Raw genomic sequence first — 12907 nt, 5'->3', positions numbered from 1 at the left:
GCTTTTAGTACTATGTACTGTACAAACCTGAAATTAATTTTCTTGTGAGCATTCAACGCAAGTACAAAGAAACCCAATAGAATTAATGAAGAACTGCACTGAGACAAATAACCAATGCACAAAAGACAATTTATGTAAATGCAAAAGAGAAAAAGAAAAAAAAAATCTAAGTAATAAACATTGAGAAAACAAGGGAAAATATATAGAGATGTTGGAAATCCAAAGCATGCACATAAAATGCTGGAGGAACACAGCAGGCCAGGCAGCATCTATGGGAAAACAAGTAAACAGTCAGCGTTTTGGGCTGAGGCCCTTCCTCAGGACATTATTTCCTGAGCTGATGCTGCCTGGCATTCCTCCAGCATTTTGTGTGTGTTGCGATAAGTATTGCGAACGTGAGCTACAGAGTCCTTGAAAGTGAGTCAAGGTAGTTGAATCAGTTCATATTAGGGTGAGTGAAGTCATGTACTCCGGTTCGAGATGGTTGAAGAGTAATGGCTGTTCCTGAACCTGGATGTGTGTGTCCTGAGGTTCCTGTACCTTCTTCCTGATGGCAGCAGTGGGAAGAGAGCACGGCTTGGATGGTGGTGACCCTTGATGATGAATGCTGCTTTCCTGTGACATCACTCCGTATAGACGCGCTCGGTGGTGCGGAGGGCTTTATTCATGATGGATTTGACTGTATCCATGACTTTTTATCGGCTTTTATGGTATTTTATCAACTAAATATTGAAGAAGTTGGAACAAATTTTGTTTCTTATTCACACCCCGTTCCCTTCCTGATCCTTATTTGAGGCAGGATTTAATTCTCACACTCTAGAATTCTGTTCAGCCCCACTAGTTTCCACTTCCTTCACTTGAATGAGATCATCGGCTTCTACCAGAATGATTCAGCTCATCTGCTCAGGAAATCCTCACTCATGCCTGGAATTCCACATTTCCCTTTCCGTAAGCTCCTTTCTTGAAATATCACCAAGCTATAGCCGCCTATTGCCTTTTTGTTTTCTGACTCTCAGCTTGGCAATGTTTTGATCTAAAAATACTCATCTGAATTTTAAATTAACCAATGGCCTTGTTTCGTAATTTTCTCTCATTCCAAACCCGTAAGGACTCTGAAATGCTTCTATTGCAAGCCCTCGCATTCTTGCTGTCCTCTTGACTCCAAGTCTACAGTTGTGTCCCTGAAGTACTTCACCTGTGCCCTTCATTTTCACCTCAAAATCTTACTCTTGGATGAAATTTTCACTCATATCATAGTATCTGCAGTCTTATTTTGTATTGATGTGTTCAACAACAATGCCAGTTCCCAATGCATAAGAACATAAAAAAAATAGGAGCAGGAGTAGGCTATCTGGTGTGTCGAACCTGCTCTGCCATTCAGTAAGATCATGGCTGATCTGGCCATTGACTCATCTCCACCTACCTACCTTTTCCCCTTAACTCTTAATTCCCCTACTATGCAAAAATCTATCCAACCTTGTCTTAAATATACCTACTGAGATAGCTTCCACACCTTTATTGGGCAGAGAATTCCACAGATTCACCACCCTCTAGGAAAAGCAGTTCCTCCTCATCTCCATCCTAAGTCTACTGCCCCGAATCTTGAGGCTATGTCCCCTGGTTCTAGTCTCACACACCAGTGGAAACAACTTTCCTGCCTCTATCTTAACTATCCCTTTCAGAATTTTATATGTTTCTATAAGACCTTCTCTCATTCCTCTGAATTCCAGTGAGTACTCCAGGTGCGGCGTCACCAGTATCCTGTACAGTTGCAGTATAACCTCCCTGCCCTTAAATTCAACTCCTCTGGCAATGAGGGCCAACATTCCATTTGCCTTCTTGATTGCCTGCTACAACCACAAACCAACCTTTTGTGATTCATGCACAAGCACTCCCAAGTCCTCTGCATGGCAGCACGCTGCAACCTTTTACCATTTAAATAATTAACTGCTTGTTCGTTTTTCCTTCCAACGTGGATGACCTCACATTTATCAACATTGTACTCCATCTGCCAGACCCTTGCCCACTCACCTAACCTATCTATATCTCTCTGCAAACTCTCTGTATCTTCTGCGTAATTTGCTTTTCCACTCAATTTAGTATCATCAGCAAAGTTAGATACATTACACTCATTCCCCTCTCCCAGATCGTTAATGTATATCGTGAACAGTTTTGGGCCCAGCACCGACCTCTGCAGCACACCGCTCACCACTGATTACCAGTCAGAGTAACACCCATGTACCCGACTCTCCGCTTTCTGTAAGTTAACCAATCCTCCATCCATGCTAATACATCACCCCCAACTCTATGCATCCTTATCTTATGGATAAGTGTTTTATGTGGCACCTTATCGAACGCCTTCTGGAAATCCAAGCAAATAATGTCCATTTGTTCCCCTCAATCCACTGCACTCGTTATATCCTCAAAGAGCTCCATTAAGTTTGTCAAACAGGACCTGCCTTTGCTGAATCCATGCTGCATCTGCCTGACAGATCCATTTCTTTCCAGATGCCTCATACTACTTTAATGACAGCTTCAAGCATTCTCCCAAATACAGATGTTAAGCTAACTGACCTATTGTTGCCTGCCTTTTGCCTACATACTTATTTTAACAGTGGCATGACATTTGCCATCTTCAAATCCCCAGGACCTACCCAGATTCCAGAGAATTTTGGTACGTTATCACCAAAGCCTCTACTATAACTTCTGCCATTTTTTTTCAGTACCCTGGGATACATTCCATCAGGACCAGGGAACTTACCTATCTTCAGGCCCACAAGTTTGCTCAGCACTACCTCTTTAGTAACAGCTCTTGTACCGAGGTCCTTACATCCATAACATCTCTCTTTGGCATGTCAGATGTGTCTTCCGCCATGAAGACTGACACCAAATGGTCATTCAAAGCCTCAGCCATTTCCTCATTACCCAATATCAATTCCCCCTTTTCATCCTGCAAAGGTCATTTATTCAGTTTAGCCACCTTTTTCCACTTTATATAATTATAAGTGTTTTACTATCCATTTTTATATTTTGTGCCAATTTATTTTCATAATCCAGCTTCCCCTTCTTTATTGCTCGCTTAGTGGTACTTGGTTGCTTTTTAAAGTTTTCCCAATCTTCCAGTTTCCTCCTACTATTGGCAATTTTATATACACAAGCTTTTAGTTTGATGCTTTCTTTAGTTTCCTAAGTTATCCAAGGTGACTCCTCAGCCTTGCTGTCCTTGCTTACAACTGGAATATACTTTCGCTGAGCACCATGAAGATTCTTCAAGTCTTCCACTGTTCCTCAACTGTCTCACCATATACCCTGTGTTCCCAGTCTACACTAGTCAAATCCTTCCTCATCCCATTGTAGTCTCCATTGTTTCAGCATAATATACTGGTTTTAGATTGAACTATTGCACCCTCCATATGTATGAGAAATTCATTCATACCGTGATCCCTGTTTCCAAGAAGATCCTTAACTACAAGATCACTAATTTTACCTGCTTCATTGTACAGGACCAGATCTAAGATGGCATATTCCCTGATAGGTTCGGTAACATGCTGTTCTATATAATCCCATTTCCTTCATTATTTCCCATTAAACTTTTCCTTTATACATATGTCCACCAACTGCTCACACTTCTGTTGCCAACAACCAACAATCAGTCCAATTTCTAGCAGACATTTAAGCTTTTTTGGGATGTGGTTACAATGCTCATGCAGTCAATGGGAGAGCATGCAATCTGTACCCATTGTTAGACCTAAACTCCAGTCCTTGGAGTTGTGAGGCAGCAGTGTTCTTCAACATGATGCTCTTTGAGCATTAAACGTGGTTCATATCTGACATAGAGAAAAATTTTGGAACTATGGGAGCTGGAAGGCAGATCAATTGAACACTTTAGAAGTTGACTTGTGAAGATGAGATTCTGACTATTTGTTTTTAAGTTATGTTGAATGCAGCTATGTAGGGTAGACTTTCACAGAGATAATTGACTGCATAGAGCATGGATAGACTGACAAAAATAACACCACAATCAGAGGATTAGAGACCAATATCAACTGATACGGTGCCATCGGAAGGATAGAAACTCATCTGCATTGTTAAAAGTTGTGAAAGATCTCACACAATCTTCTTGAATATTTGTTTCTCACCTTGAATGCAATTTTGGAAGTGTTGGAGCCTGTCATTGGCAGTTTGGAGATCGTTTGGGTGTTTCAGTGCTCTGCAGTCTCCAAGAGGATTCCAGAAAGCAGAGAACCTCATGACTAGAAGGCTGTGGGATGGATCGCGAGCTGATGTTTGACTCCATTTTGATGATTAAAACTATCATTGTTCATTGATTGAAGTGCCGAGTAAGTTTGAAGCATCGAGGTGAGTTCGGTAGGTAAGCACTGGCTGCCTGCCTTTTGATCGCTGGGGGATCACTCTGCTACCGGAGAGCCAAGCTGATGCTGTGCCTAGAGAATGTTAACCAGGGTTTCTGCATTTTGCATATGGACTTGGACTGTGGACCTTTTTTCAGTCTGATGGTTTTTACATTGTCTTTTTTGCTTGATCTTTCTCGTTGTTTTCGTGTATGGGAGGGTGAGATTTGGGGGTTGATATGTCTGTTCTGTTTTTTTGTTTTTTGTGTGGGCATTGGGGATTTGGGGGTCAATATGTCTGTTCTGTTTTTTTGTTTTCTGTGTGGGCAGTGGGGATTTGGGGGTCTATGTGCTGCTGTTCTTGGTTTCATGGCTATCTGGAGAAGAAGGATTTCAGAGTTATATACTTCGATAATAAAATGAACCTTTGAATCTTTGAACATTATGTGGAACTGTATGGGGAAGTTAATGAGTTAATTAATTTCTTTTAAGTTGTTCTAGTTTACTCAGCTGCAGAGAATTCTCCCCATACATATTTATTTTGGAACTCATTGAAAAATTAAATACTTATTTTTTTAAGATCTGGGCTCTAAATCTTGCACTGTATTTGCTGAATAGGAGTTTTGATCAAATTTTAGATAGCATCATTAACTGATTGCTTTAGATTGCTTGGCATTTTCACATTTCCATTCCACTTAACCTCACTGTGCAAATATTTTGCGTTAAATAATGGCAGCACAAATATTTTATTTAGTGACACAGTGCTGAATAAGCCCTTCCATCCCTTCGAACCACGCTGGCCCAAAAAACCCCAACAAATCCGATTAACTCTTAGCTACTCACGGGGCAATTTTCAATGACCAACTAACCTACCTGGTACGTCTTCAGACTGTGGGAGGAAACTGGAGCACCTGGAGGAAACCCACGCATTCCAAAAGGAGGATGTACAGAGACTCCTTATGGAATGTGCTAGAATTGAACTCTGAACTCCAGAATACCCCAAACTGTAATGGCGTCATGCTAAGTACTATACTACCATGGTGCTGGAAGTGATTGATTACATAGTATAATTTAACCACAGTAACTGTTCATAGCAAGTCAAATTTGTGATAGTGTTAGATGTCCAAAGAGATGAACTGTTTAATTACAGAGAAGAGGCAATGCATTGTATCTGGGTGATACATACTACTTGTAAGATCTTTACAAATGCACTGGGGATATGTTGGCTAGAAACTGGATCAGAGGCACACTTTTCCTTTTGTGCGGAAAAGTCATTTTGCACATGTTCTCTTGCATGCTTAACCATTTCTAAGTTGATTAGTGACCTTTGAGAATTTGACTGAGCACCTTTCAGTGTAATCTATTTTGGCATGTCAGACTTCTTCCTGATGTCGGATGAGCACCTGTTTATTGGGCATGTGTCTGCATTTATTTTATGGTTAAAGTGTAAATTGCATTCGAAAGAAATGAAGAAGAATCTACCTGAAGAAGTAATCGTTCATTCGATCTGTTGCAATATGTATCTTTCAGTCTCAGATCTTTTGAAGCATTTTACAGCATTACTCCCTTTAACTTATACCAGCCTTTCTACACGAATCATTATAGATGTACACATTGTGTGACGATTATATGGTCGCAATGGGTCACTTGTGCCTAGGGTTGCCAACTTTCTCACTCCCAAATAAGGGAAAAAAGTAGCAGTCAAATACGGGACACTTGTGTTTACCCCGAGAAAGACTACCATGACCATGAAGCTTTGCGCGGGCACCTGTGTGTGCATGCGTGACGTGAGCATACATGACGTGCGCATGCATGTACGTGCTGATTTATTTATTTATTTTTTTTTCTCTACAAGTAGGTTTTGGCGATCCTGTTCAGTGAAACTACACTGTACATACATTATTTCTACTTTATATAGGCTGTATATTTATCATATCATTCCTGCTTTTTCTATATGTTAGTGTTATTTTAGGTTTTATGTGTTATTTGGTATGATTTGGTTGGTTATTTTTTGGGTCTGGGAACACAAAAATTTTTCCCATATAAATTAATGGTAATTGCTTTCTCGCTTTACGCCATTTTCGCTTACAAACTGTTTCACAGGAACACAGTACCTTAGCGGGGGAAATATGGAACAAGGGCGGTCCTGTATGGGACAAAGCAATTTAGCTCAATATACGGGATGTCCCAGCTAATACGGGACAGTTGGCAGCCCTACTTGTGGCACAGGACAACCACTTGCAGAAGGTCACCTGATAGAGGCAGTCACACCCTCTGGAGACATTTGCAGAAGGTCACATGTAGTGCGCATGTGCCGGTCTTGCATGCAGCCTGTTACAGTCGTTCTGACCAGTGTTCTTACTTTTTTCTTCTTTCTTTTTAACACGTTATTTTTTGTAATTTTTTTTTGCACGGTAACACGAAGTTGCACCCTCTCTAACATGCTGGTAGAGAGAGTTTTATTTGGGTTTTTAGCGCTGGAAATAGTTACATTCCGACACGTCTCATTAGTGGGACAGTAGCATGGTAGCATTGTGTATTCCAGGGACCAGCTGATTGCGCAAATGCCGGCCGGTTTAGCGAGCAGAGTGGCGGACACCCCTGCTGAAATCTGGAGGAAAACACAGAGGATGCAGAGGGGGGATCACAAAGGCGAGGAAAGAGGACCGGGTCGAGACAACAGAGACTTATGGAGAAGAGGAGTTCGGTGGGTAATAAAATGGACGAGTTGACGGCGCTAGCCAGGCGTCAGAGAACATTTCGGGAGAGCAGTGTCATGTGTTTCACTGAAACGTGGCTGCACAAGGACATACCCGACCAAAACTTTTCCATGGAGGGCTTCCAGACCGTTCGGACTGACCAGAAGTGCACTGAGAGCGGTAAGCGTAAAGGAGTTGGGTGCTTACTGTTCTGGTTAACGACAGATGGATGCAATCCGGGTCATATTACGATCGAGGAATGTGTTTGTAGACCGGATATTGAACTTTTTGCTGTTGGACTTCGGCCATATTTCACCAAGATACAACACTGGGCGTCACGGGAGGTCGTTCCTGCCTGTGGCCTTCGAATTTACAGCTCCTCCCGTGGAGGGTCAGACACCCTGAGCCAATAGGCTGGTCCTGGACTTACTTTTCATCTGGCATAGTTTGCATTTCGTTTGATTGTTTGTGGTTTTTGTATTGCTATATTTATACTCTATTCTTGGTTGTTGTGGCTGTAACGAAACCCAATTTCCCTCAGGATCAATAAAGTATATCTATCTACCTATCTATGATAGTGGTAGTTACACCCTCTGAAGACATTTGACCCATTTTCATATTTTTCTTTGCCTCCATGGTAGCAGTTTCTGTAGTTGGTATGGTGAGAGGTTCTTCGTGGCTCTGTAATGGCAAGGCAGGGGTTTAAAATAGTGGAAATTCTCAGTTAGACACAAGTCTCAATTATGAGACTATGTGGAGACCTGTGGCTTAACAGAGCATACACAGTTCAGCATATTCCTTACTTTTTGCTCATGTGGCCTGCAGAAATGCAGCTTTTGCCATTCGTTGTGTATTCTTGTGGGGAGAGCAAAGCCATGGATATGTTGGATTTTGAATGCACCCATTCACATGCAATCCACACATTCCAGATGAAAAGGCTGAGGATCTAAATCAGGGCAGATTCATCAGGCCAGATTGGAATATTTATGAGGCCTTGAGGCAAGAAGTTTTTAAACAGATCTATTTCTCTTCTGGTCATCCTGTGAAATAGGTTGCTAAAAACAGTAAGTAACATTGTCATGGCCATTGAACAAAAGTCAGGAACCCAACACATCTGCTTTCATCGATTGGCACTTCCCTGTGCAATTACCAGGTTTGTGATTCCTGTTTCAACAAATAACGGCATCTTGAATCAGCTGATCACTGTTTACAGCCGTTTTCCAAATGTACTCTGACAGTGGAACAAAAAGCGGCAGCATTAATTCCTGCCTGAAAACCAATGCAGGGTAGTTCAAGCAACACACATCAAAGTTGCTGGTGAATGCAGCAGGCCAGGCAGCATCTGTAGGAAGAGGTGCAGTCGACGTTTCAGGTCGAGACCCTTCATCAGGACTAACTGAAGGAAGAGTGAGTAAGAGATTTGAAAGTGGGAGGGGGAGATCCAAAATGATAGGAGAAGACAGGAGGGGGAGGGATGGAGCCAAGAGCTGGACAGGTGATTGGCAAAAGGGATACGAGAGGATCATGGGACAGGAGGTCCGAGGAGAAAGACGGGGTGGAGGGAACCTAGAGGATGGGCAAGGGGTATATTCAGAGGGAGAAAAAGGAGAGTGAGAGAAAGAATGTGTGTATAAAAGTAAGTAACAGATGGGGTATGAGGGGGAGGTGGGGCATTAACGGAAGTTAGAGAAGTCGATGTTCATACCATCAGGTTGGAGGCTACCCAGACGGAATATAAGGTGTTGTTCCTCCAACCTGAGTGTGGCACCCCTTGCCCATCCTCTGGGTTCCCCCCACCTCCCTCCTTGTCTTTCTTCCCGGACCTCCTGTCCCATGATCCTCTCGTATCCCTTTTGCCAATCACCTGTCCAGCTCTTGGCTCCATCCCTCCCCCTCCTGTCTTCTCCTATCATTTTGGATCTCCCCCTCCAACTTTCAAATCTCTTACTCACTCTTCCTTCAGTTAGTCCTGACGAAGGGTCTCGGCCTCAAACGTCGACTGTACCTCTTCCTGGAGATGCTGCCTGGCCTGCTGCATTCACCAGCAACTTTGATGTATGTTGCTTGAATTTCCAGCATCTGCAGAATTCCTGTTGTTTGCGGGGTAGTTCAGTACAGGACCAGAAGTTCCATTCACTTTTATTTTCTTAAATCGACTTAATTTAGTTGCATATTTTAAATTGTTTTTAAGTGCTGTTAAATACATGACTTTGTTTAACAATGAAATTTAATCTTTATAATTTTGGAATTCTTTGAACAATGAGACATTTGACAATAGGCTAAGCCAAGGACAGAAACTTTTGTCTCTTGTATTATGGGTAAGGTTTGACCTAATGTCATTGCCACTTCCCATAGTGCCATTTTTCTGTGCAACCTAGAGAATTGGTCTGGTTCTTTTTTGTGTGGTGGTGGGGGTAGTTGCTGTTGAATTTCTTGAAAAGGTAAATTTAAACTTAGCACATTTAAGTCGGAATAGTGCACCGGTGGTAGGCATTTTTGGGGCCATTGTTAATGTTTGAATGAAACAGAAATGTTTTTGTATTCCCATGTCCAGTGTGGTATATGTTCTCCAAAAGCATGTACAGAAGCAATTTTGTATTAGAAAGTGAAATTATTGAAATCCTGGGAAGTTATGGCATTTCAATAACTAGTTCAGTGTTAGAGGGTTTATTATTTAATGCACAAGGATAAACATTTTATGTTTTTCTGGGAATGGATGAAATCAGTAACTGCGTTCACAGAATCAGAATCAGATTTAATATCACCGGCATATATCTTGAGATTTTTTGTTATGCGGCAGCAGTGCATTGCAATACATAATAATAAAACTGAATTACAGTAAATATATGTAGTTGAACTAAATTAGTGCAAAAAAAAAGTAATGAGGTAATGTACGAGTTCAATGTCCATTCAGAAATCTGATAGCGGAGGAAGAAGCTGCTCTTGAATTGTTGAGTGTGTGCAGCGAGGCATATTTATGGACGTTACTGTTGAGTGGCGAGAGATTACCATTGTTTTGGATTCAGGCTATGCCTGTGGGCTTTTTCTTCTCCTCTTCCCAACTGTGGAATCAATCAGAATGATCAATGTGCTCATTCCCTTCACACCTGCAACCTTTGCCACTAAGTCTCTATGCTGAATGACTATGACATCCCAAAAGCGTAGACTCCCCTCTTGTGCTAACTGGCGATGATTTATGACTACAGCAATTTTTTGTTGTTACTATTAGCCCAATTTAATTTCTGGCACAAAATAGAGGTATTAATGTGTAACCGAGGGTGGTTATGGTGGGTTCAGGTGGCTTATTCTGTAAGAAAGATCCATACGGAGTTAAAATGTGTCACATAATGACAGGAACTATTAAATCTGTGTGTTTCAAGTAAATCAGCAGATAACCTTTTTGTTAATCATCCTTTCATGTTAATTGTGTTTGCTCAAATACTGATTTGACTGTTCAATAAATCTTTCCAATAGCAAGCACAATATTTGTGTAACTAAGCCTTTAAATTCACTCTTTGTAATATTGATAGAGCATTATAATTTTTATGTGAACTTTGAGTATTATTAGTACATAGATTTTTGTTTATTTTAGTGTGCTTATATCAGGATGAAGAAAAATAAAAATATTCAATACTCCCCTAAATTAAAAGAAATTCTTTACTTTCCCCAATATTTATGCCTTAACCTGTTAAGATACAAAGCTACATTATGAAAATGGAGTTTCAAACAAAATTACTGGAAATGCACAATAAATTCATTAAAATCTGATAAGCTGTGATTAATGTTTTTGATAGGACCTTTCATGAGGTTAAAAAAAACACAAAGATTCCATAAGACTGACACATTAGAACAGTCAAAGTTGCTGTTGTGTGCTAATAAGGGTGAAGCCTTGGGTTGTGAACCATAAAATATTTAGTCAATACCAATTCAGCGTTTCAAATTCGGGCATATTATGCAAATAGTAGGTATAAATATTTCTCCATTTACACAGAAACAAATTGTACTTTGGATATTCCATGCTGCTGAAGGGGAGACAGTGCAAGTGACGCTGCAGTATTCAATGTCAAGTTGAGGAGCGCTGCCAGCAGCAATATTGTCAAACATTGAACAAGAATGACAGCAACATTGGGCAGGCTAATTCTACAGAATTGATACTTTTCCATTCTGTCAGAAGCACTAAACATTATGGATATACTGTATTCTTGTGTTGATGTGATCATATTAGTTTAGGTATCTAAACGGGCAGTTGATGAGGGAGAAGTGAGAGACGGGATGCTCTGGGTTTACTTTTTAAGCTCTTGGATGTGTAACTGTTGTGAACAAAATGACAAGTGCCTTGAAGCATTAGTGAAGTGATAATGAAGCAGTTCTTTAAATAGTTCTCATGATTGGATTCCTGAATTTTATAAATGGATGTCATCTTCTGCCACCATTTGATGTCCAGGTGTCCACAAGTTGTCCAGGTACTACCAGGTACAGAGAGTAGAAAATCTAAAGAATTCTTTGCCATAGATGGCTGTGGAGGCCAAGTCATTGGGTATATTTAAAGTGGAGGTTGATAGGTTCTTGATTAATCTGTGTGTCAAAGGTTACGGGGAGAAAACAGGAGAATGGGAGTGAGAGGGATAATAAATCAGCCATTATGGAATGGGAGGACAGTTAGATGGGTCGAATGGCCGAATTCCACTCCCCTGACTAATGATCTTATCAATGTAAGGATGACACCAGTTTCAGTTGAAGTTAAGGATGGAATGAGATGCACACCAGCTCTGCAGAGTTTACAGGCCGTTACTCCCTACAAAATCAAATCTAGTCTCATGAATGGACGTGATGCTTCACTCCCAGATGAGTTCAATGCTCATACGTTTGCATTGAAAGGGCAAATAAAACTACACCTGTGTAAATCTCTGCCATGCCTGGTGACCCCGTAATCTCTGTCTGAGGCCAAAATCAGAACATCTTTCAAGAGGGTGGACCCTCGCAAGGTGTCAGATCTGGATGGTGTACCTGGTGGGGCTCTGAAAACCTGAACTGGCAGGAGCATTCAAGGACATCCTCAATCTCTCACTGCTTCCCACCTACTTCAAAAGGGCAACAATAATATTGCTGCCCAAGAAGTCCTGGATCTGTTACAATTTGCCTATTGCCACAATAGGTCTACGGTGGATGTAATCTTACTGGCTCTCCACATGGCCTTGGATCACGGGGACAATAACAATACCTGCGTCAGGCTGCTGTTTATCGATTAAAGCTCAGCGTTCAACATAATCATACTCTCAGTACTAATCAAAAAGCTTCAAAACCGGGGCTTCTGAAACCTTGCAACTGGATCCTTGACTTCCTCACCAGGAAACCCCAGTCAGTGCGAATCAGAAATAACATCTCCTTGCTGATAGTCAACACTGGCCACCTCAAAGATATCTGTTTAGCCTGCTGGTCTACACTCTACACCCATGACTGTGTGGCTAGGCATACCTCAAACACCATCGATAGATTTGCCAATGACACAACTATGGTTGGCAGAATTTTAGATGCTGGCAAGCAGGCATAAAGGAGCAAGATAGTTCCAGCTGGTTGAGTGGTGTTGCAACAACAATCTTTCCTCCTACAGGCCAAAGGTGTACCAGTTGGTAAGTTAATTAGTCATGGTAAATTGACCTGTGATTAGGCTAGTGTTAAATTGAAAGTGAGAAGTCCCTACACCAGGCTGCCTCCCGATAAATAAGTTGATTTGAACATTGTGATAAACATTCACGTATTTGTTTCTGCAGGACTGTTTTTGCCACAGCACTTTTCTTTTGATCTTAGATTTGTCCACTTGTCTCAAGCAAATACCTTTTAGAGAAACGTGTACCT

At 41.3% G+C, this 12907-nt stretch overlaps 1 protein-coding gene across 4 annotated transcripts in view; it reads left to right on the top strand.

Moving 5' to 3' along the window:
- The window catches only part of nckap5l (NCK-associated protein 5-like), a 607033-nt gene that overhangs the window by 82866 nt on the left and 511260 nt on the right, over positions 1-12907 (top strand). Inside the window, exon 1 of one of the 4 annotated variants that reach the window (XM_072262146.1) lies at positions 7201-7231. The exons of the other annotated variants lie outside the window; for them this stretch is intronic. The gene's annotated coding sequence lies outside the window, so the exon portion shown is untranslated. Of the gene's footprint in view, positions 1-7200; positions 7232-12907 lie in introns of those variants that run through there. 4 annotated transcript variants of the gene reach the window in all.

Source organism: Mobula birostris, chromosome 6, assembly GCF_030028105.1.
Source record: "Mobula birostris isolate sMobBir1 chromosome 6, sMobBir1.hap1, whole genome shotgun sequence".
NCBI lineage: Eukaryota > Metazoa > Chordata > Chondrichthyes > Myliobatiformes > Myliobatidae > Mobula > Mobula birostris.
This window is presented reverse-complemented; position numbering and strand designations above follow the sequence as displayed.